Source organism: Lissotriton helveticus, chromosome 2_1 (assembly GCF_964261635.1).
Source record: "Lissotriton helveticus chromosome 2_1, aLisHel1.1, whole genome shotgun sequence".
NCBI lineage: Eukaryota > Metazoa > Chordata > Amphibia > Caudata > Salamandridae > Lissotriton > Lissotriton helveticus.
Genome location: NC_136059.1, coordinates 1168292819 through 1168316346, shown reverse-complemented (window position 1 = coordinate 1168316346; position 23528 = coordinate 1168292819). Strand labels below are relative to the sequence as shown.

Here is a 23528-nt window from a genome sequence, read left to right as displayed (position 1 = left end):
GTGTCACACATTTCTGTATTAGTTCCACTTCTACTTAAATCTCTACATTAGCTATACATTCAGAATATAATTGCAGATACTACTAGCACTCATGGCATTTCTCCTCATGATTTGTGCTTACTACGGGTAAGTGTGATGCACTCATACATTTAGGTCAGTTTGCGCTCTCTCATGATTTCGTACCTTAACCATTTACTGGGTAACACATCCAAATAAGGAAACCGGACCTCCTTTTCCCATTCATTCCTTACCCAGTTCACTGATTTTTTCAACTTCAGGTACTCTAGATCTTGTGATCTAGAATATTCATGCCCTCGGTCCCTGAGCATTTTCTTTGTAAAAACTAAGTCCAATAAAGGTTGTTCGAGGGTCAACTTTAATTGCGCAGTTACTTGCTGAAGGGTTTTCCTCACTTCCCGTGCCCAATGTAAACTGCTTGCTTGTATTTCCTTTCTGCACCAAATTGACACCTTCTGTTCACCACCGGGCGCCTGACGGTTCCAAAATCTTAGCAATGACATTTGTGCCTTTACCTCCCATGCCGTCAAGCCTACCTCCAATCTAATAGCTTGCAACATGGAACCGTTAGGTAGAGATAACAGCATTTTAATTATCTTTCCTTCCTCCCGGTCCCAACCCCTTTTACCACTCAGATAGAGCACTTCAGCGCCGTAGAGAACTTGTGGGGGTATCATAGCTTCAAATGCCTTTAGTAGCGGTCTGTGAGACATGTCACCATAGTCCTTATTGAATTTTTTCAATCCACAGACCGATGAGGACGCCTTTGAAGTTTGTGCCACCACGTGGGTATTCCACTTTAATGCACTGTCAAACCAAAGGCCTAGATATTTATATTCATTTACTACCTCTAATTTGTCTAAACCTAAAAACCATTTAACATTTTTTACCCTCTTCCCGAAGCATAGGATCTTTGTTTTCTCCATATTCACCGATAGAAACTTTTTCTCACAATATATTTTAAAGGCATTTAATTTCCTTTGGAGGCCCATTTCAGTTTGGTCCACGATCACTAAATCATAAGCATATAAAAGGCATGCAACTTTATTATTGTTCACGCGTGGGCTCGCACTCTTTTCAACTTCCAAAACCACGGGAAGATCTGCTAGGAAGATTGAAAAGAGCAAGGGTGCTAAAACGCACCCTTGTCTCAAGCCATTCTTTACAGGGATTTTCTGCGTTAATGAGCCCGTTGAATCTCTAATGACCTGGGCCCAGTTGTCACTATGTAATTCTTTTAGAATATTTAATATGCCCTCCGGCAATGCATAATTTTCTAGCACTTCCCAAAGGCTGCTTCTATCTACGGAATCAAAGGCCGCTCGGAAATCGACGAAACAGCAGCATAGTTTGCCGTTTTGTTCAATCGATTTCCTAGCTAAGGCCCACAGGGCAAAACAATGATCAATCGTGGAGTGGCCTTTTTTAAACCCACCCTGTTCCACTGGTACGATTGACCGAAGATCCGCCCACTCTTTTAGCTTACCGAGTATCATCTTAGCAAAAATCTTTTCTCCTATATCTAATAGGTTAATTAGTCTGTAGTTTTTAGGGGCATGTACATCTCCTTTTTTATGCAGAGGCCTTATTATTGCACCCTTCCAGTTTGCAGGTATTACCCCTTGCTCAAGTATTAAGGTAAACATTTTTTAGAAGAATTCCGCCCACCAGGGCTGGTTTGAGTTTAATATCAGGGCCGGCATATCATCCGGGCCTGCCGCTCTAGTTAAATTTAAAGTCCTAATTATCCTGAGGACGTTTATTACTGAGCAATCATGTTTGAGATCCTCTACTAGATCTCTCCACTGCTTTGGTACCAAATTATCCGACAACCTCCGGCATACAATTTCTGAATATGCTCAGCCCATGCATCTTCCTCTACTACACAGGTCATTGGTGTAATCAAGGGTTCCCTGGCTGACTGTATTAGCTTCCAGAATTGCCGTGGGTTCTTATTTTCAATGGTTTCCAATAATTTGCCCCAGCAAGATTCTTTATGAATCCTTTTTACATTGCGGATTAACATATTATATTCTCTCTTTATTTTTAATAAGTTTTCCGCCTTTGCTCGTGTAAATATTTTGTGTAGGCTACGCTCTTCTCTCCTAATTTCTCTTTTTTTATTAAACAATCCTGATTAAACCATGTTCCTTTCTTACTTTGAGTATTTCCTTTCTTGTTCTGTTCTTTTGCAGGGGGCCTTAGTTCTATCCTTATACTTTCTACTACTTGTTTTATTTTTTCCACAAACCAGGATAGGTCTTGGCCCTTCAGACAGCCCAGCTGAATCTTATGTTGCAGGCTTACTAATTTCTCTATTGATTTTTCAGATAACCTAGTGGTCATCCGCTTCGGGTACTCTGTCTCTTGCCAGATAACTCTGTCGCAAACCATGCATTGTGCTATTTTCAATTCTAACTTTATTAGATTGTGATCACTACATTCCATGGGGTTGATGCTAAAATCTTTCACTAACTCGAAATTCCATGCCGGCAAAAACACATAGTCTATTGGGCAATTATGTGCCCCATATTTAAAAGTTTTCTTTGCCGGGCGGTCTTGGACTATCCTTCCGTTTAAACAAAAGAAACTTTTATTTGATAAGTAGTTGCCCAATTCCACCGCATCTGTAGAGGTTTTTGTTTCCATAAACTCTGCATTTTTTATATCATATGCCTCTCGAATTTCTGAGTACCATTGATCTGACAATTTTGGATTTAGTTTATGGTTAAAATCTCCCGTTAACACAATCAGGTCATTTCCATACATATCACAAATTGTATCCATATCATTCTTAAAATGTAACAATTCGACCCCATATTCCTTTGTTGAATTCCATTGCATATACACATTTAGGATCAGTATAAATTCATATTTCTTATCCGCATATGTGGTTTGGATTCTGCAGGAAAGAAGCCGCTTAGACTTTACAGATATCAAAATGGTTTTAGTTGTTAGAGTTGTTGATATCATTGTCAACAAGCCACCTGCAGGGCTCCCAAAGTTCGATTTTACAGCCGCACAGTGGACTTGTCTTTGTAAAACCATGGATGTCAATTTTACTGCACCAGTTCTACGTGGCTTTTTTGCATGGGAACGCCTACCCTGCATGCATTATACCTGGTGCAGGTATTTATTTTTTATTATTATTTTTTTTAATTGGTATTTTCACATTAACAACATATGACATTCACCATGTAGAACATTAATGCATGTGTTATCGCAAGGAGCCCAGCCTATGAGGTAGGATGCTTATGGTACATGTGTCTGAGTTTCCTTGCCTCTCTGACTTGCAACATTTAACATAAAACATATAAGTCTTAGCGTTTGTTCTAGACTTAAGAGGTGCCAACATATAACACAAACATATAGGTACTGCCGATTGTTCTAGGGATGACCGCCCGCCTGGTAGGCGTGATTGAGTTTGCTGTCTGTCCAGTCTCACTGTCACTTCAACTACTCCGACCTGCCCTCGTCAGTCTCTTTGTCAATGGGCCTCTGGTAAGTACCGTCTGTTATTCGTTGTTCATGGGGGTTCGTATGGGTCTAGGAAATTGTCCAAGGTTGCCCACATTCCCCTGTTGGGGTTTTTCCATGGTGAGTTTCTTAGTGCTGTGTTGTCGGCTCCCCTAAGGTATGTCACCCAGTTCATCCACCCCTTGAATGTGGCTTTGGCTGTGTCTTTCCATTTGGTGAGCACTGTTTTGGAAGATGCTGTTAGAAGGAAGTCTAGGAGGTTTCTGTCCTGTTGTGTGGTTATGTCCGCCGTTATGAATGCAGTGGTAAGTGTGTCAAACTCTTCTTTTAGCGAACAACCAAGGGCCTCATTTATGAATGTGAAGACTTTTTTCCTGAATTTTCTAACCTTAATACAATGGAAGATAAGATGCGCCAGGTCTCCCTTCTCTGAGTCGCAGTTCCAGCAGCGGTCGTTTTCCCTCAGTCCTAGCTATGCAAGGCACACTGGCGTCCAGTATGTCTTGTGCAGTAACCAGAATTTTGTTTGCGCTATCACTGGGGAGATCATGTTTTTCGATGGGGACGTCCAGAGGGTGTATATTTCTTGCTCGGTGAGTGTGGTGTCTAGTTGTGATTCCCAGTAACTGGTTATCTTGGAGTTAAGGTTTGAGGAGTTAGGTCGGAGGAGTTTGTATAAGTGGGACACCTGGTGGCCCACTTTGTTTAAATTCTCCATATACTGAATAATCGAGGGTTTGTGCTTTGTTATTTTTTATTTTGCTAGGGCCGTTTGATTTTGAGGAAGTTGTAGAGTTCTATGTCCGGTAGGTTATGGCGTATTTTTATGTTGTTAAAAGTGCATGGTTTTCCCTCATCTTCCAGATGGGCTGGGTATGAGAACCCTAATGTTTTCATGACTCTATATCCAGGGGTTCCCCCTATATTTAATCTTGGGGTTTGCACATAGGGATTCCCAATATGAGTTTCTAATCCTGTGTTCAAGTTTCTGGTCTACCTTAAGTAGCGCGCATCTTGTGTTTTTAAGTATGTGGCTATTCTTTTGTGCCTCTTTGTTAGCCGTAAGGAGAGTTGTTGGGTCGGCGTTATTTAGGATGGCCTTCTCAATGGTGAGCCAGATTGGGGTGTATTTCTGGTTTGGTTGGATCCAGTACTTCCCCTGTCTTGCTATGAAGGCCGTCTGGAATGTCCTGAAGCCTGCCACGTTTAGCCCTCCTAGTCTCTTCTCTAGTTCTAGCTTTTGTAGGCTTATTCTAGGTTACTTGTCCAGCCATAGGAACTTGTTTATCATTTCTTCTACCTTGCGGTGGAATTCATCTGTAAGTGTGAGGGGGAGCATTCCCGCCAGGTAGCTGATCACGGGTGTGGCTATGTCAGTCTCCATTGAAAATGCATTTTGTTTCTTAGTTGCTTCGGGCCGTTCGCAAAATCTGCACTGTATATAAGAAGCTCAATGTGTTTGGGTAAAGATTTCAGGCCTCTTTTACTAGAAACTGACAGATCGGCATCGAAGCATAAGTTTCCTTTCGCCTGCACCAAATGTCTTTGTAACACCATGGATGAGCTGCATATACAATACAGGGCTCCATGGCACAAGAATTACCAGATGAGTCCGAAATTCTGACACATCGGTTGGCGCAAAAGTGATGCATTGCTGGAGTTAGGCATATACCTGATGCAACTCCAGGAATGCTTCAGAACACATAGGCGAGTCCCATTGTAAAAGCCTTGCCTCATTCCTTACGACTGGACTGAGTAGGCGTAAGGATTTTGATGCAGTGAAGTCATAGCGAGACACAGTAAAATTTAAATTTTACTGCACCAGTTCTACGTGGCTTTTTTGCCTGGGAACGCCTACCCTGCATGCATTATACCTGGTGCAGGTATAATGTGATACAGGGCTCTACAAACAGACGTACTGCACCCAATGCATGTTTGTAGATACGGCACAGTGTGGCTTACTAATTGAGCTGCTGCTACATCAAAAAAAAAGGGACACAGCGGAGGCACAAGGGGCTTGTAAATGAGGTCCTTGATATACAATGGTATACCATACAAATGTTTTATGAGTACCATGTTTGAACAGCTAGTAATGTGTAAAAACTGAAGTGTTTCCTTTTTTACCAAAGCTCATTATGGTCTGGCTTGACTGCACAGTGGTCGCCAGAATACTATGTGAGTATCACCAGGAGAGGGGCTTTGGTTCCGCCCACATGTTGGGAGCCAGGAGTACATGTTTGAATTTGGCAGATGTTGAGGCTTCCACAAAAAGTGCTTGCCCTCAACATACCTGTGAAAATTTTGTTTATTTATCAAGCTATCTGAGCTTGGACTTTTAGGTGTACACACATGAAACTGTAATGCTATTAAAGTGTCTCAGATAACTAGATAAGTTATTGTTTCTCTCTGGCAGCATCACAAATGGGAGTAGGGCAGTCAATAACATACATAGAGTTTTGGCTTGACAGTGCATTCATAAGTTTGACCTATTGGCGTTGCCAATGTTTGTTTTGGACAAGTAAAAACACCTTTGTGCTACTACTGCACTAGGGGTGTTTCTATTTGTTGTATTCCAGTAACGCCTTGAGCTATTGCTGCTTCCCACGCACTCTCTTTAGTTGTTCAGATGTAGAATTTCCCTGCATATGTTGACAGCGGGGCACTGCAATCATTAGAGGTTGGTACTGCCTGTAGATTTTATTTACCTCATTATGCATAATAACATAGGGCTGTATTCAGAATAAATGTCAGCATCTAAAATGTGTAGACTTACACCTAGATTTAGTGGAGACATTACTTTTTCCTGATTCACAAACCCTGAGACAAATGCCTATCCTCTAACTCGATGTCTCCTGCTAACATACACATTGCAGGTGTTTTACACATGCAGCGTTAGCGTAAATTCGACAGTTTACAAGGAGTATGTGTTTTTCTTTTTGTGATGATATCCTACCCCTTTAAAAATGATCTGTTTTAAGTGTGTTATGCAGCATGAATTTACTAACATACGTCCTTTCCATTGCATATTTGTTAGTTTATCTTCAGTGGAATCATTCTGAACCACACACCCTTTTCCATTCTTAAAAATCTTGCATCCACCCCCCCCCCCCCCCCCCCCCCTTGTGGCCACTCTCTCACAGTGTCATCTTATGGATTTTCGTGATTCCGGGCAAGTCATATTTTGAGTTTCCTGTTCATAACATCTCTCGGGCCTTATTTATGAAGGCCTTGCGCCGCCGGTGCGCCACTTTTTCCCATGTTAAAAGTGACGCAGGGGCGGCGCAAGGCCTCCATAAATAAGGCCCCTGAATTTTATTACCCGCTTTTATGCTAATTGTAGTCTTCAAGACCCCAAACAAACATTTGCAAGTGTGATTTGCAACAAAACAGTTGAAATATTTGTTTTCGATGACCCCAGAATTCCTTATGATAAAACTGGGCAAAGTGAGACAGGCGTAGTGGTAGGCAGAGAAGTAGAAGAGAGGTTCAGATATAGAGGTGATCAAGAGAGATAAAGTTTACTTTCCCAGGGGGGCCCTTGGAATGTGGAAGCTCTGGGCAACTGCCCACTTTGCCCATGCCTTAAAATGTCTCTACTTCTTGCCTCAGTCTACAGCTCTGTGTGCATGTACCCTCTTTTAATATGCTCCACACCCGTGTGCTCTCTATTGCCGTCTCTGTCTTCCCCTCGCTCTCTGTCTCTGCATTCTGCTCCCTTTGGCTGTCTGGCCCATCTCGAAGACCCTATTGCTTCCCGCCTCTGAGTGCTCTCTCTCTTTCCACCTGGTTCATACCTCTGTGTTGTTTCCCACTCCCCCTGCCTGTTGATAGGTGTCTTACAAGCCAAGCTGTTGTGCATTGAAATCTGAAACAGAATATCCCACATTGCAACCAGTAACAAAAGTATAATCCGCTCCCATATCAACTCAAAGAAAACCAGAGGGCCAATGAAATTTCAGCTTTCAAAACCCAAATAGTCTGAGAATCAGTGGTGGTCGACACAAACAAAAAGTGGTGGGATGGGAGGCGGAGCGCAGTAGGGTAAGCGTGTGGGGTTATTAATATATTTTTTGGGGGGGAACTTACCTGAAGCTGCCGGCCACCTCGCGTCACCCCTCAGTGTTCTTCCTGGTCACAGCAGACACTGGGACAGCATCACAGACTCCTTGTGCAATCCCGCGATACTCTCATGCTATGAGAGCAGCATGGGGTTTGACCTGAGCGGGCTGGTTTGACGTTCAGCTCAGGACAAGGAGTATGTGCTGTTCTCCAACCGGCTGTTCAATACAGCTCGGCTAAAGAAACCTAAGTGTGCATGTGTGTTTGGTCTGCCTAAGACGGCCGGCCAAACACACATGTATACTTAGACGTACACAGTCCAGTCCTCCATGGCTACGACCCCACCCTTCCCTAGAGCAGGTGAAAAATAAAGCGATGAAAGAATATTGTTTTGTTTTTTACCCTGCTGACAATAGGCAAATCCATTGACAACGCTTTTTTTTCTTTTATCAGAACTACGCTGACAGACATTAGTAGTAAAATCTATTTCGGCATTCAAAATTGCTTTTGCATATTACTGGCTTTCCAAGTTGATTATCCTATCCAAGGTTTTTCATATTCACCTTTTCACAAATGTATAACATTTCTTGATTCTAAATCACTGACTTTACGTCAAGAAACCTATTTATTTTGTTTTAAAAAGTGTTGACTATTAATTATAGTTTCTAATAGAAGACCCTTTCTGTTGATTTTACCTTATTTATTGCATTTTAATAATGTACTTTATACCTTATGATTAACCTGTTTTAGTTTCTGTTTCTCAAGCCAAGGAAGAATGCATGTGTCGATTTTTACAATGCTTTTAATTGTTCAAGCAGTAAAGCTATTAAACTAAACTAAATTCTAGATCCTCTAAGTACATACCTTCTCAAGGGAAGATCGTATATGTGAGTCACATTATTACATTGGATGTAGCACATCCCTTTCATCATGGCTGCCTTTGCACTTTTTCCAAATCTTGTTGTGTTTGCCTCTAAATGAGGTACTGCTTCTACCAGTAGGTGTATGAAAATTTAGGGCAAGGTACTGTCTCCAACCTGTGGATTGCATTAAGAGTTATGAACACGAAACAGATATATTACATTTTAATAATAGTGGTTGCATAATTCAGGGTCATCTTAACAGCATTAAAACCCCCTGGGCAAAGCAGTGCACTTGGCCTTGCCTACACAACCACTCACATGAATAAAAATGTATAACGGAAAATTAGTGTTAAATTCTGGTCTGCATGGTGCCCCTATGCTCATTGCCTGGCATGCCCATGCATTAAGACGGCACTGGCAGAACTGACTACTGACAGGTCGGCAGTATGGCTTTACTGTTACCTGCAATGTATGGGTACCCCTTCATTTTCAATGTAAGACGAGTGGGAACGAGGGAGAGCATCATGTTTGCTATTTGCTGTAAAGCAAAGCTATGGCTTTATTGAATATGATACATTTGTACAGTACCAGAATATTGCCAGAATCAGGGTCGGACTGGGACAAAATATTGGCCCGGACAGCAAAATGAAAGGCACCCACATTGGCGACACAGATAGCTAAAAAAAGTGAACCACATTTGCAAATCAGCCTACTTTTGAAGTTGTAAAGGCACGCTCAATGGGTATTTGACAAGATATGGGAGACATCATACATTTGCATTTGCTGCAGGCAATGCTTGTGGTAATATCAGGGAAATCAACAATACCAGCCGGCCCACCTGGTCATAAAACCAGCACACACACTGACCTGTCAGACCAGCCCCAGCCGCACTGCCTGATTGCCCTATAGGCATTGCCGTCTTAACGCATGGGCATGCTGAGCAGTTGTCCGGGTGGCCCAAGAGCATAGAGGCCCCATGCTAAGCTATGCATAGACCACCTGCAGCTGAATTTTTTTTTTTTTTTAATATCGTTTCATTTTTTCAGCTGCTGGCTCTGAGCCAGTGTGTTCAGGGAAGGGCGGGCTGGGCCATGGGAGGTGGCTCTGAAGGCAGGACCCAGTGCACTGTTTTGGCCTGGTGTCTATAATGCTGTTAAGACGGCCATGCCAAAAGGCCAGTATGACCCTGGCCAGAATATTGTGTGACATAAACATTGTGTCCTAAATATCATTTATCACCGACTGGAGATAATAATCGAAAATCTACACCCAGTGAAAAGATATATTTCTTAACAATATTTAGCACCCAATATTTATGTCAGACTTAATTTTAGTGTTTGATAGCCTGGCATGCAATTATTGCCATTTCTGGGGCAGTTTCATTAAGTAAACAAGCATTTGCAATGCAATAAGTCTTGCATTTGCGAGAGTTTAAGCCATTGGGATTGTAAGTGACAATATCTTTTATTTATCATTTTTGATAACTAACACATAAGTCCCTCAAGGCTCAGTGCTCTCTCCTCAACTCTCTAACATTTACATGGAACCTCTCACCAAACTACTCAAAACAGCCAACATCCGTTTCCATCTTTACGCAGACAATACTCAGATATATTTGGGAACCACCTCCCTCAATTACATAATGAGAGATGTTTAACACTGGCTGTCATGTAATCACCTTAAACTAAACCCCGACAAAACTGAGATACTCGTCATTTCTAACAAGGAGGAGAACCCTCAAATTGCTGAATGGCTAAAGGCCGTTGATGCGCTCAACGAGAATCTCACCCTAGCTGACTCTGTCAAATCACTAGGCATCACGCTAGACCCAAAACTGAACATGACCAGACACATCAAGAATTCGGCCAAGAGCGCTTTCCTTAACCTTAAACTACTGAACAAAATAAAACTGTTCATTCCGCCCAGTGATCTTAAACAGGCCACTCAAACACTGGTGCTGTCAAGACTGGACTATGGGAACGCAGTCCTCTCAGGAATTGCAAAGTCACATCTAGCTCCCATCAAAACAACTTTGAATGCAGGAGCCAGAATGGTCACTGGACTCAAGAAATTCGACCACATTTCTCCTGAACTCAGAGAACTTAAGTGGCTCACAGTCGAAATACGGATTAACTTCAGAACAGCCTGCCTCGCTCATGAAGCCCTACATACCGGCAACCCTGAATATTTGGCAGCCAAACTCAAAAAAGCCGGGCAGGCCAGGAACCTCAGAAGCTCAAACTCCCTCCTACTCATCCTGCCAAAAACTCGAAAACAAAGAACTGCAGCGTGATCCTTCGCCGGAAGCGTGCTCAAAATCTGGAACTCTATTCCCCTTCACATCAGAACCATTCCCTCTTTTGTAAAACTCAAAAGCCAGCTAAAAATCCTGTTCCTCATCTGCTCCCTAGGGAGTCGATAGGATCAATCGGAGCGGGGTAGCAGACACCTCGCACTGCTCCAACGCCATGTCCCCAAGACTATGAAGTAGATCCCCCAATCAGCGTCCTGCAATGTTAATGTGTCGTTCTTTTGTTTCGTTTGTTGCAAATCTCTGCAATGTATCTGCTGTAAAGCGCTCCAATATCCTTCTGACCAGTGCTATATATAACTTTCTAAATAAATAAGTAAATGAAACGCATTGTCATTAACAATGCCAATAGCTGAAACTCCTGTAAATGCGAGACCTATTTCATTTCAATGAAGGGGCTGCCACTATACCGGACTGCTTGGAAAGTGAAAGCACGCATGGCGCGCTAAGTGATACAGGAAAGCATGTCGTGCCTACAGTAAGAGAAACTCATTAAAGAAAATAGTGCTAACAGACTAAATAAGACATACCGTGTAACAACAGAAGTGAAAGGCCAGTCCTCATGGGACGTTGCAAATGAAGGCAAGGCAATACCAAGGAGGGACTAACAAGCCTATTATCAAATCAGAAGTCAGCATTTACAAAGGACAATGACACAAGCCAATGAAAAATATGGACGAAGAGCTTCAACTCCATACTGAAATACAGCATGCCTTGCAGAGAAGCACATGCGCTGCCCAGGCTCAACCTAAAAAGGAGGTTAAAGCAAGTTGACTACCCTCTGGTTTCCTCCATATGTATGCTTTTGAAAAATGTATGTTGTTTTGTACAGCGCAAATCTAACTACAAAGCAAAAGAGACTCTACCCCAAGGCGTCAAACAGCACATGGGGGAAGGTAGGCAGGGACTGGAAAAGGCAGAGTGCAGGGGTAGTACTTTGGAGGAAGTAAGTAAGGGGGCAAATGGTTGCGGGACAGTGCTACCTGAACAAGGTGCTGTTCTGAAATGTCAAAGGGTGGTGAGAGGAGATTACACAGCTGAATATGTTGTTTAAATAGCAGTCTTACGCATCTTCCTGAAGCAAGGGTAAGATAATGCTTTGTGAATATCAAGATGGATAGGATTTCATACCCCTGGTGCATTACATGAGAAGGCCTAGCTTCATGCCTTTTCTTTCCTACCTTTCCTTTTGTCAAGTTTTGTGCTCCTGTTGAGTGTATTACGCAGCCCTCTGGAGGTCTTGGACTCCATAGTCATATGGGGTTAATATGTTTTTCTAGGGTCAGCCTGACTTTCATTGAATTTCTATGAAAAACCTTTACCATAAAATACTCTTTAAAAATCATTTATTTGTGCCCTATTCCAGGCCCAATGGAATTATGCGGAAGGGGAGGACAGAATTATGCAACTGGGTTGACTAATTTATGCATCAAGAAAAGGCAAATTATGTGGTGTAATGCAGCATATTTTTTTTATAGTATTACTTCCTTGTTTTGTCATTTTTATATAAGTTAACACTATCTTGCAAAGAGTTCAACCCATTAGTACCAGTTTAACACCCAAATACAGCAATAAGCAACATAAACTGGATCAGTCAACTTTGCAAAGGGTCTTCCACCTCGCACATGTGTTGTCACATTTTTTGTAATGTATGATCCATGTGTGAGATCCCCTCTTCCGTATTACAATTGGATTAGATCATTTTGACAAAGTATCTCATCTGCCAAACTCTTAATAAGGCATTTCATTATTATGTGTAGTTGACAAATTGTCTAAGTATTACCATTCTTCTCTCGTCTAGGGTGGGAGTATAAAACAGTAAGACTTTTTTGGTTGGTCCTTGATTTTGAGTTGATTTTTTAGGTACTCCTGTATGCGCTTGTGGATAAAACATTAAGGGGCCGATTAGGATGGCGGACGGACTTGCGTCCGTCCGCCACCCCTGAGTAGGAGGGACCGTCCGCATGGGCAGCGGCGGTCCCTCCATGGCAATTAGGATGTGACCGCCAGGGTGGCGGTCACATCCTCTATTTTTTACATTGCGGCGGGCGCAGCTTCAAGCTGCACCCGCCGCAATGTTAAAAATGCATGTGTTGCATTTACATGCACAAAGCGGCAGGCACCGCACGGTGCCTGCTGCTTTGTGTACGCAAATGCAGGGGGGTACCATAGGTACCCCCCATGTGCACCCCCCACCCCCCATTCACCCAGGGGGCCCGCAACGGGCCCCCAAAGTGAATGTCCGTATGCTTTTCCATGGCGGAAAAGCCGCCGTGGAAACGCATATTTACACAAACATCATAATATGGCGGACGGTGTCTCATAGACACCGCCTGCCATGTTATAGCTTTTTCGCCGCGGTCGGAAGCCGACCGCGGCGGAAAAGCGGCGGACGGAATTCCAGACCCACCAGCCATCCTAATTTGGCGGTGGGTCTTTGGAGTCTCCGCCGCGGTTTTTCCGCATCCTCCAGGCCAGCGGACACTTCCGCCGGCCCGGAGGATGCGGAAAAAACGCCATCCTAATCGGCCCCTTTCTTTCATAAACACACATATAGTAACCTACATTTACGGGCATTGGCAATGTTATCTATTCTTCAGAAATATATTGTCTGTCTTGCCTTTTATATTCTTACCATGCCGAACAATAGATGGTGATAATTTCATGAAAAACAGTCTGGCTATTTTCTTAGCTCAGGACAGTGACCATAGTGCACATAAGTGTTAAATGTGCCTTTTGTAAAAAATAAATAAAGACGTTAGCATAAAGTTACGGCAATACATACACCACAACACTCGTGCCATTTCCAGCAGGAGAAATGAGTGCTTATTTAGACTTTGGATGACGGTTACTCCATCACAAATGTGACTGGTGCAGTGTCTGCCTTATTACAAAGGCATTAACCCCTTCGCTACGGCCGCGATTTTTCCGCTGTGCAGTAAACAAACGAACAGGGCGGGGCCGTGACGAACCCCAGCCGTCATCAGCACACGCCCACCGCGGGGCGTGACGGCTGGGGTTCGTCACCAGCATGGGAGGGGTTAAGATATAATGCACTTGTAATAAGGCAGATGGGATATCCGTCACATTTTCGACCGAGTTTCCGTCTGCCAAACTCTAAATCAGGGCAACTAGGCCAGAGTTTGTTCTTGGTGGATGGAGCATACTCCATCAGGATGACGGAGGACATTACCTCCCAAGGGACCTCTGCCTGTCAAATGTAGAATTGTCACCTGGCCCTGCAGACAACTCTGTATGACAGGAACTGTAGTCATGGAGCTTTCTGTCAATGTATGAAAACTTTGATGGACAGTGCTGTTTGCCATGAAGGGCGGCCATCAAACTTTTCAGCCTTTTTTTGTTTTTCAAAAACAAACACCACAGTGGTAGTATGTTTCCATTTACAACAACCTGTCCTCCAAACTCTAATTCAGGATATTAGTCTCTTTGCAAAGTAGAGGACTTTAAATCATATAGACACGGGGTATATCATGAGAAACCATCGTTGTGAAAAATTGTTTTGCTGCCATTTTTTAACTTGTTGATCAAACATCTTATGCTTCTGCAGTCTCTTTTGTACTGTTTTTTCATGTGGCAAGTGTTTTGTGCACCTGCTCAAATATATTAGTGCATACACATGTTAGAATCATCAGTTAAAAATAGGACAATTGCCTGTGTGTGAAGCAGTCTATGACTACTGTACCATTGACCACATGCGCATATAACTGTAGCGCATAAATGCAAGCAATAAAGACTGTCCAAAAATCCAATAATAACATTTCACACATATTTTTAAAACGGCACATCGCACCTTTAAGCGCTCACGGTGGCTCGTTTAAGTCTGGCCGCTGAGAAATCACCTGTTTGGGCAGGGATCACAGTTATGCATTTTGCCACAAATGCCTTATTTCCTTAGGCAATGTTGTCAGGCAAATGGAGTTAAATTTACGCGGTCAAAAATTACTGTTAATTTCAGAGACGTGTGGATTTTGGTGTGAAAAGCATGAATCTAACATGTCGTGCCCAATTTTCAGCAGGGGAACTTGAAACCAGCTTATCGGATTTCACCTGGTTCGATAATTACTTTAATCTCATCAAGGGCAAGTTTGACAATTACTTTAATCTCATCCAGGGGATTACGAGTGGCCCGGCATAAAAGCTGGTTTTTTCCCAACCCCAAAGTTATTGATACCGGGGACCCGTAACTCCAGTGCTGGGAGACATCCGGCCCATCATGAGTTGCACCTCGCTCGTCCACATAGAAAGGAGGAACTATCAATGGAATTGGTAATTCTGGGCCCACTGTCCCAGGTAATTCCTCATTTTCCCAGACTTTCACACAGAGATTGCAGCTGTTTTCAGCAACCAAAATCTCTCTGTGAAATAAAAAAACATATATTTCGGGCGAGGCCGGTGACTGGTTTTACCAGCCCTATCGAAATTAAGAATCCATTCGTAATTAATGCCTTAGACTTAATTTGTTCCATGCAGACTACCATGATATGGCTACAGGTTTCTAACCTCAACTTTTCAATTTGCATACCACTATCACTTTGTTGCCTTGTGCCTGCTCTCTAAGTTAACATAGTAGGAAGAGTCTGAAAAATGCCTGAACACCAGCAACAACTGAACTCAACTGCTTTGTTCAGCAGTGGCAGCTCCTCCGCTATGGCGGAGGAGAGTCGCCCCACTGCTTTTAAGCAGTGTGAAGTAGAAACATAAAATGATAATAACTTTGAGTTATTATCATTTTATGCTTGTGCTGCTTTGCGGGCGCTGCTGCTCGGGAGGAGTGGTTTGCCCACTCCTAAGTGCACATGACTGTCTGCCCCCTTCGGGCCGGCCAAAACAATAATGCATACGTTCCCTGTTCTCCATGCAGGCTGCATTACAGCCTGCGTGGAGAACATACCCAGGCCCCATTCCCTGGCTGAGTGTCGAACCAGGACGCCCAGACCAATCGCAACGCTGTATTGCAGCGTTGTGATTGGTGAGGGGAGCCTTTGTGCTTACCAATCACAAAGCTGCAGAGCAGGAGCAGAGACCCAGGGCCCAGCGGCAAGGTAAATTTATATATATATATATTTTATATTGCGCATCCCCCTGCATAATTCCTCCCACAGCGTCTGCCCCGCCACCCGCGAGCCATGCCGCTGTTGTTCAGGCTGTGAGTACCCAGATATGCGATTGAGTCTATGGTTGTTATCAATTCAAGTCACTTCCCAAGTTTCCCTACATTAGATTTGGATTGACTGTTGTCCAAATTATATTTTCTGCTTTCATAGAAATTTCCATTGAAAAACTTCAAGAATCCTGGAAACATGGACAACATTTCCCTGTGTGCATTTTGTGTCTGCTTTCACCAACACACCATATTTACCTGTATACCACCTGCATGCCCAATTCCTGTGCACTATTGAAAAGGAGGTATGCAGTCATATGCTGTGCCATGACTACATTGTCAAGATGAGTCAGTTACCACAGAATTTCCAAAATACAATATTGGTCAGAATGAATTATCCAAGAAATGCATAAGAAATACAAATGGATTAAATTGAACTGCATATTATGCCCTACTGGCCTATGACTATACATAGCCCAGAGGCAGTTTGTTGGTAAGTGGAATCCAACGTTGACCTACTAGGACCAGGTATATGACAGCTTTTTAGGATAACTCTATAAACACAATTCCATTTATGTCAGTTGTATATAAATATACCTACCTGTAGCTCGCAGTTTCCTGCCTTCCCTGTGTTTAGGTTTAGCAAAAGTTTTCCTATATACCGATAGTGATTTCTGGCAAGTGCCCACTACTTTTTGCCATGACTCAACTTTACAACTGTTATTCTTATGACTTTTAAAGTGGATTGCTCTTGGTGATTTCCTACCTCATAATTTTAACATAGGCACGGAAATTCTTATATATATAGACCCTTGATGATGTACTTGATACTGGTTACTGATATTGGAGTGAGCGAGAAAGTGGGCATGACTTCAGACGTAATGTATAACATATGCCAACCTAACCTTAGGAGGACAGATGTAAGTTTGCTTTTAGTCATGAATACAGTAACATCAAATCAGTTTTTTTTTTGCAAATCAAAATTTCCGGCTGAAACATTTGTGGATAATCCAATCAGGTGTATATTACACACATGCAGGCGTGCTACTTACCCCTAGTTTTAATTACATCCTTTCTAAAATAATGCCCTCTCCCTGCATCTTGTGTTGGTACTCAACAGGTTAACTCGAAGTTAGATATATTTTCACTTCCAGGTCAGGAATTCAAATCTGGTCCACGTTAATCAAAATACAGAGCAATTACTCCTGCAGATGATTAGTCGAGTCCCTCGTATGACAGGAAATACAATCTGTTACATCACTGAAAGCCCCAGAGACGTATGTTGCTGTTAATAGAATGCCAAAGCTACTTTAAGAACCGTGTCAGGCTTTCCTATCCAGCATTCGAATGGGGAGAACAATAATTGTTTCAAGCTTTGGCCTGCCTCACCACAGAAGTTCAGTTTAATGTTTTTAATTAATATATGCATAATTTATTTTTCTGTATGGTCACTTTATCCCCCATGCTGAGCTTAAATATCTCTGTCTTCTGGAATCAGAATCTATATTCTGTTCTACAACAGGCCAGAATATACAGTGTCTGTGTTCTCTGCAGGCCTTCTTTACCCTTCTACAGTAATGTTGCCTTGCTGGAGCACAAAGTTTGTGGTCAAGATAAGTGGGACAGAACATATCACCCGACTGTGAGAAAATGGCCGCTCCAGGGTCAATGCTAAGCCCCAGACATAGATGAAATATATTTCTCACTGTATAATATCGCTCAACATTTTCATCAGTTTCTTTGAGGCATTTAGGACAGGCATTGATAAAGCCGATAGGTCTGACTTTAGCAAGCTAGTGCAATGGCTATATTTGTATTTTATATTGTTAGTATGTACCACAAAAACGTGATGGATAACTGTAACTTCAATAAGCATGAAATACAAATAAAAAGAACACTACCTGTGCTTCCTAGCTGGCTGGTTTAATTAGAACAGGTAGAGAAAGGTTTTTTAGGTCTGGCTTGAGAGGGCAGCTGTGCCAACCATATGCAATCATCAAAAAAATAACTTTAGCAAGCCCTTCTCAGTGAGGGGCTTTGGCTCCATCCACATAATGTTTCCCTTGAATGTGACTGAGTCTGTTTATTATGAAAAGTTAAGACAATGGCAGTAGGCCTGACATGCTTATCGTGAAAAGCATTTGTTAAAATCAAAAGGCATTTAATGGTGAATTGTTATTACACTGTGCTAAAACCAGCAAACTGGTGTTTTTTCTTGTATGGAATCTCACAATTCCACATCAGAAGCAAGGGTTTTGTTTTTGATGACCCCATCAGATAAACCTTGAGTGACGAAGATTTGCACTGTTAGTATCCTTGTTAGCCCCAGGTTAAGAAGGATTGTTTATTGCTTTGCCAACTGTAATTTTCTACAAATTTATAAGTTTTCCATTTTGTGACTGATAGTGGCCTTGTGGGAACATTTATGTTAAATGTAGCAGTTATGGCGATAAGCCAGTTTTAAAGGCCATAGTACTTATTTGTTTATTAGGGATGAATGTTATGCCGTATGCCTTATGTGTGATCTGTTAAGTATGAAAGGTTACAAAACAGGCAGTAGGACTGACTTATTTAATATGAAAAGTTTATGTTAAAGTGAAAAGGCTTTTGAGGGTGAATTGTTATTTCACCTTGTTAACCACTTCGCTGCTCAGCATATTCCCCTCCTGTGCTGAGAATTTGTAAATCCCATTATTCATGACGAGCTGGGCTCGTCATGAGCGTGCGAGGAGGCTACTTCATGACGAGCCCAGCTCGTCATGAGTGTGGAAGGGGTTAAAGCCTTTAGTTAGGTATATTTAGTACATGGAAGTTCAGAGATTCCCTTAATAGGCATCAGGGGTGGCCTTAGACATGTGCAAGCTGTGTACCTGCACAGGGCCACCACGCCAATATATATCCTTAATATAATAATCCTCTGAGGATGGATGCATATTTGCGTGGCTGCCCCTGGCAGGGATTTGGCGGCCTCTGGCTCTGTTCCACTTCCAAACACCCTGACCCCCCCGTCCAGGGAGGCTCCACCCCGCCCAGACCCCCTCTTCCAGGGCCCCCTACCTACGCTCCCTGCCCAGGGCCGCCATGAGCCTAGAGCCGCCCCTGTAGGCATGGACTTTGGTGTTGCTCACACCCTTTGACAGACCCACGGGATAAAAGGTTTGCACCGTGATAATTAATGGTAGACCCCTTTAGGAATGCCTGACAGGATTATATGTCAGGCTCTTGTGATCAAAAATATTCATTAAAAATACATTCATTCATATATTTGCATACATATACAAATATTGAGGAGTTTTGGATCAGCCCTCGTCTGCCAATGGCCTGTTCAAGTGCCATTTACACTCTTTTTCCAATACATGACAGCATACAGCATAGGAAAATGGTTCAGCAATCTTCATAAGCCATCCGCTCCATTGCCTTGTCTGATCAGAATGAACATCTGTCTGAAAATTCGTGCAATTTATTGTAGGGTCAGTTGAGTCAGTCTTTTAGTTTCTCCTTTCATAGGTCGCTTTTCATTGCTTTTCTTCTCCTTTTTGTCACATTGTGCTGAAGATTAGACTACACTGCAGCTCCCTTTACCGTGCTACTGGGCAGCTTGTCTGTCACTCATTTCATCTGCTGGGCGCCATATCCTACTTGGTCACTGATTCTTATCCTGGTGCCATTATGGGACTGGTACAGTCAATAGTGTATCATCGTTTTACCATTCCAAAATGACCGAAATGTTGCTTCTACATATGGAGGCTGTTCTAGAACTTTAAAATCATGATACACTTCATATAATACCATTGCAAGATGGACAAATGCTGCCATGCTTTATTTTACTTTATATTGCAAGCATACATCCACTGTGTTTTTACATATGCTTGTTGAATTTGTGTGTGAGTTAATTGAGGTTGGGTAAGTGGGTAAATGCAAGAATGAGTCAGTGGATGGATGAATGGATGCATGAGTTCAAGGATTTGTGACACCCCACATGTATAATGACTTATTGAATGCCTAAACTCATCATTGACCAAAGAGACATTTTCAGTTATACATCAAGTCTATTGGCATTGCCAGCAATTGTTAGTTTTAATGCAAGGTACAGGAAAATATCATTCTTATTGGTGCATACAAAAGGCATTTTTGTCTTTGGATTACTATCCAACATAAACGCATAGGCTAAACACACAAGAATGAATAAGAAAACTAACAAAAGGATAAAGAATAGAAAGAAAAATAATTTAAAAGTAAAGGATTGGCCTACCAGCCTTAGCAGAGAAGTGCAATTCTTTTTAGGCAGATTTTTTGTACACTCACAGTGAAAGATAGCCAGTGACAGAAGCAAACTGACTTATTGCCCCATGGTGTATGTTATGTTGGGTGAAAGCAACACATGAATGACAGTTGAACAGACCATTAGATGAAGAAGGGTTACCCAAAACTCCTATATCTATGTTCATATGCACATACTTATAAAATGTATCATGTCTTATTAGATGAGGCTGGCGGGACAGCTAAGTCTTTCTCGAGACCTTGTCTTAAAAACTTATTTCCAGTTGATCACAATGTCCAGAACATCTATTTCATGATGACAAATGAGGAAAATATATGTGAGTGACTTCTGTCCCTCACACCTAACTACAAAGCAACAGTGTACTGGTGTCAAGAGGTTTTTACTGTGTGTAACACAGAAAAAGGCATTAGAGTAGCAACTAGCGTATAGCATCAAGGCCAGGTGCGTACAGTGGGGAGGGGAAACCAGGCATTGGCTCACAAATAGGGAAGTGAACAAAGAGAAGTGACAGAGATGCCTGTGGTAGTATGAGTGTGGTGGGAAGGGGTGGGAATAAGAAATATTTAGGGGGGGATTGGCATTCAGGCCATTACTCTGTGTGAAGGATGGTTTTTCAGCTCCTTGTGGAAGGGATGAAGGGATTGAATCAACTTCCCAAAGTTGTTGTTCAACAGCTCCTGTTCTGAGCTATTGTGAGAAGTATTTGTAATGTTAGGTTAATATTATGTGTATTTTTTGTCAAACTTGTTTTTATTGAGTTTTACAAAGAATCAATCAACAAGCATGGTAGTACATCCTCTATATACATTCGGATATCGCTTTCAGTTATCTATTACCAGGTACAGATTCTGTTGAGTGATCCGATTCTTTTCTCATGCAGTTCTATCTTCATTTATTACCTGCACGCCTACATTATTGAATGATACAACAAATAAAGAGGATAAAAGTAAGGAAAACATACCCTCTCTATCGATTATCCATTTTCCTACCACAGTCCCTCCACCCTCCCCGGCTCTTTTCCTAGTGGAGTACAGCTTTGGTATTTCTCTAATTTTAGCATTGGGGATAGGGGGACCCGAGGTCGATCTACAATGGGATAAAAGGGTAGAAATAAATCATAATGGGGTAAAGTGAAAAACATTGAGTGTGCGGGGTCTCGGGGGTCTGGAGCATTGAGTCTTATCTTGCTGTGGTTTCAAATGGACAGGGGGGGTCAGGTTAAAATTGAAACAAGTGGAGCGCCCTGAGTCTTGTGGGACAGGTGGTCAGTGAGAGACCACTGGACAAGAATTCCACTAAGGGGCCACATGCAAATTCAACATTTTAAAATTCGTACCTGTAAATGTCACTCATGCGCTCCATAGTTAGGGCCTGCCACAACTGTGCATGCCATTGCGTTATGGCTGGGGATTATTTCTTTTTCCAGGCGGCAGCTATCGCCGTTTTAGCTGCTCCTAAGCAGAGCTATATAATGGCTTGGTATGCTTTAGTTTGGTATTTCAGGGATGGGTCCCTCAGGCCCAACAATGTGTATTCTAGGGAGTCTGGTATGGGATAGCCTATAATCGCTTTGATTTAAGCCAAAATTTCTGACCAAAAGGGGCATATGGATGGACAATCCTACCATATGTGGTGGAAATCACCCAGCAGACCACACCCTCTCCAACAAAGCTCCAAAGTGTTAGGAAATATTTTCTTCAGTTTTTCCGGTTACAAGTACCAGTCATACATTCTCTTGTAGTGAGTTTCGCGCTGACTGAGGGAATGACAGTGGCGTTTTTGATATTTTTCCATAGGCCTTTCCACTGGGTGTCTGTGATATCGTGGCCCAGTGTCCGTTCCCAGAATTCCAGATAGCATGGCGCCTAGACAGCAGTGTGTGCAATAATAGGGAGTATAAAAGGCGATCGCCCCTTTCACTGAGCTGGCACCTTTCACATAGCGCTCCAAAGGTGTGCGTTCTCTGGTAGCCCCTTCACTAATCTCGGGTTGGAGGACCCAGTGGCGCAGTTGGAGGTACCGAAAGTGCTCTGTGTTAGGTACTTGGAACTCCCTCTGACAGTTAGCAAATGTTAGAATGTTCCAGTTGTGGAATATGTCAGCCACAGTAAGGTAGCCTCCCTCCCGCCATGTGTCGAAAGGTCCTGGATGTAGTGTCGGTGGGAAGGCAGGGTAGAAGATAGTGAACACTGAAGTGATGTGATGGGTAAACGAAGAAAGCTGACGTAATACTGGAGGACCTAGGGAAAACTTTAAATTTAGCAAACTTGGGGTTTGACATTTGGCAGTTGTTCGAAATGGGGGTCTCTAGTTGGTAAGGGTTTGCACCTTTGTCCAAGTAGGGACCCTTCTTTCTAGTCAGGGTAAGGGAGTCACACTCCTAAAATAACCCCTGCTTACCCCCTTGGTAGCTTGGTACGAGCAGTCAGGCTTATCTCAGAAGCAGTGTGTAAAGCATTTGCACGTAATCATCAGTAATACAGTGATAGCACTACAAAAGGACACCACACCAGTTTAGAAAAATATCCAATATTTGTATTTATCCAAAACAAGACCAAAACAATAAAAATGAAAATCCAACATACAGTACTTAAAAATATATATTTTGCAAGATATCCTTAAAATTGCAGAAATACCTAAAAAACACAGTTTGTATGAGTCAGTAGCTCCGTCCTGGCGCTAACTCGATGCTGAAAACAGCAGAGTTAAACAGTTCCAGCCGACCACGTCGTTACGGGCCAGCGAAAGTGTGGACAGACTCGGTAACTGTACCTTTCTCATTGGGGCTGGCACATTGGTGCGAGCTGGTCATGGCAACCGTCGCTGTTGCATTGCAAAATGGAACCGGTGCCGGGGATGTATGTCGTTACAACGCATGCTTTTTCCATGCATGCCTTTACAACGCAGGTTTTACAACGCAAGTCGTTACAACGACTTGCGTTGGGGGGCGCTGGATAGTGAATAGTTTAATTTACTATTCCAACTCCAGTCCCCGTGGATAGTAGGGAAGGTGTTGGATAGTAAATTAAACTATTACCTATCCTACAGCGCACCCCAGCGCAATTCGTTGTAACGAATTGCGTTGTAAAAGTTGCGTGGTAAAGGTAGTGCGTGGTAAAAGTTGAGTTGTAAACGCTGTTTACCGGTGCCGGGTGCGTTGCCCTCTCGATGTGGTGCAGGCAGCGGCTTGGTGATGATCGTCCAGACAGCATTGGTGAGACTAAGGCTTACGGGGCAGGGTGAGGCAGTGCTCGATGCAGTGCGGGCAGGTTGCAGTGCAAGCGACAGAGCCAGTTAGTGGGAGCTGGCATCGGTTGGCCCAGATTGCTGTGAGGAACAAGGTGCTGCGGAATGAAAATTACATGTGGTGCCGCCTGCCACGATGCGGTCACAGGT

At 42.8% G+C, this 23528-nt stretch overlaps 1 protein-coding gene across 3 annotated transcripts in view; it reads left to right on the top strand.

Annotated features, from left to right (window-relative positions):
* LOC144818519 (A disintegrin and metalloproteinase with thrombospondin motifs 3-like) overlaps window positions 1-23528 on the top strand; it is a 641954-nt gene that overhangs the window by 162279 nt on the left and 456147 nt on the right. The gene's annotated exons all lie outside the window — the stretch shown is intronic.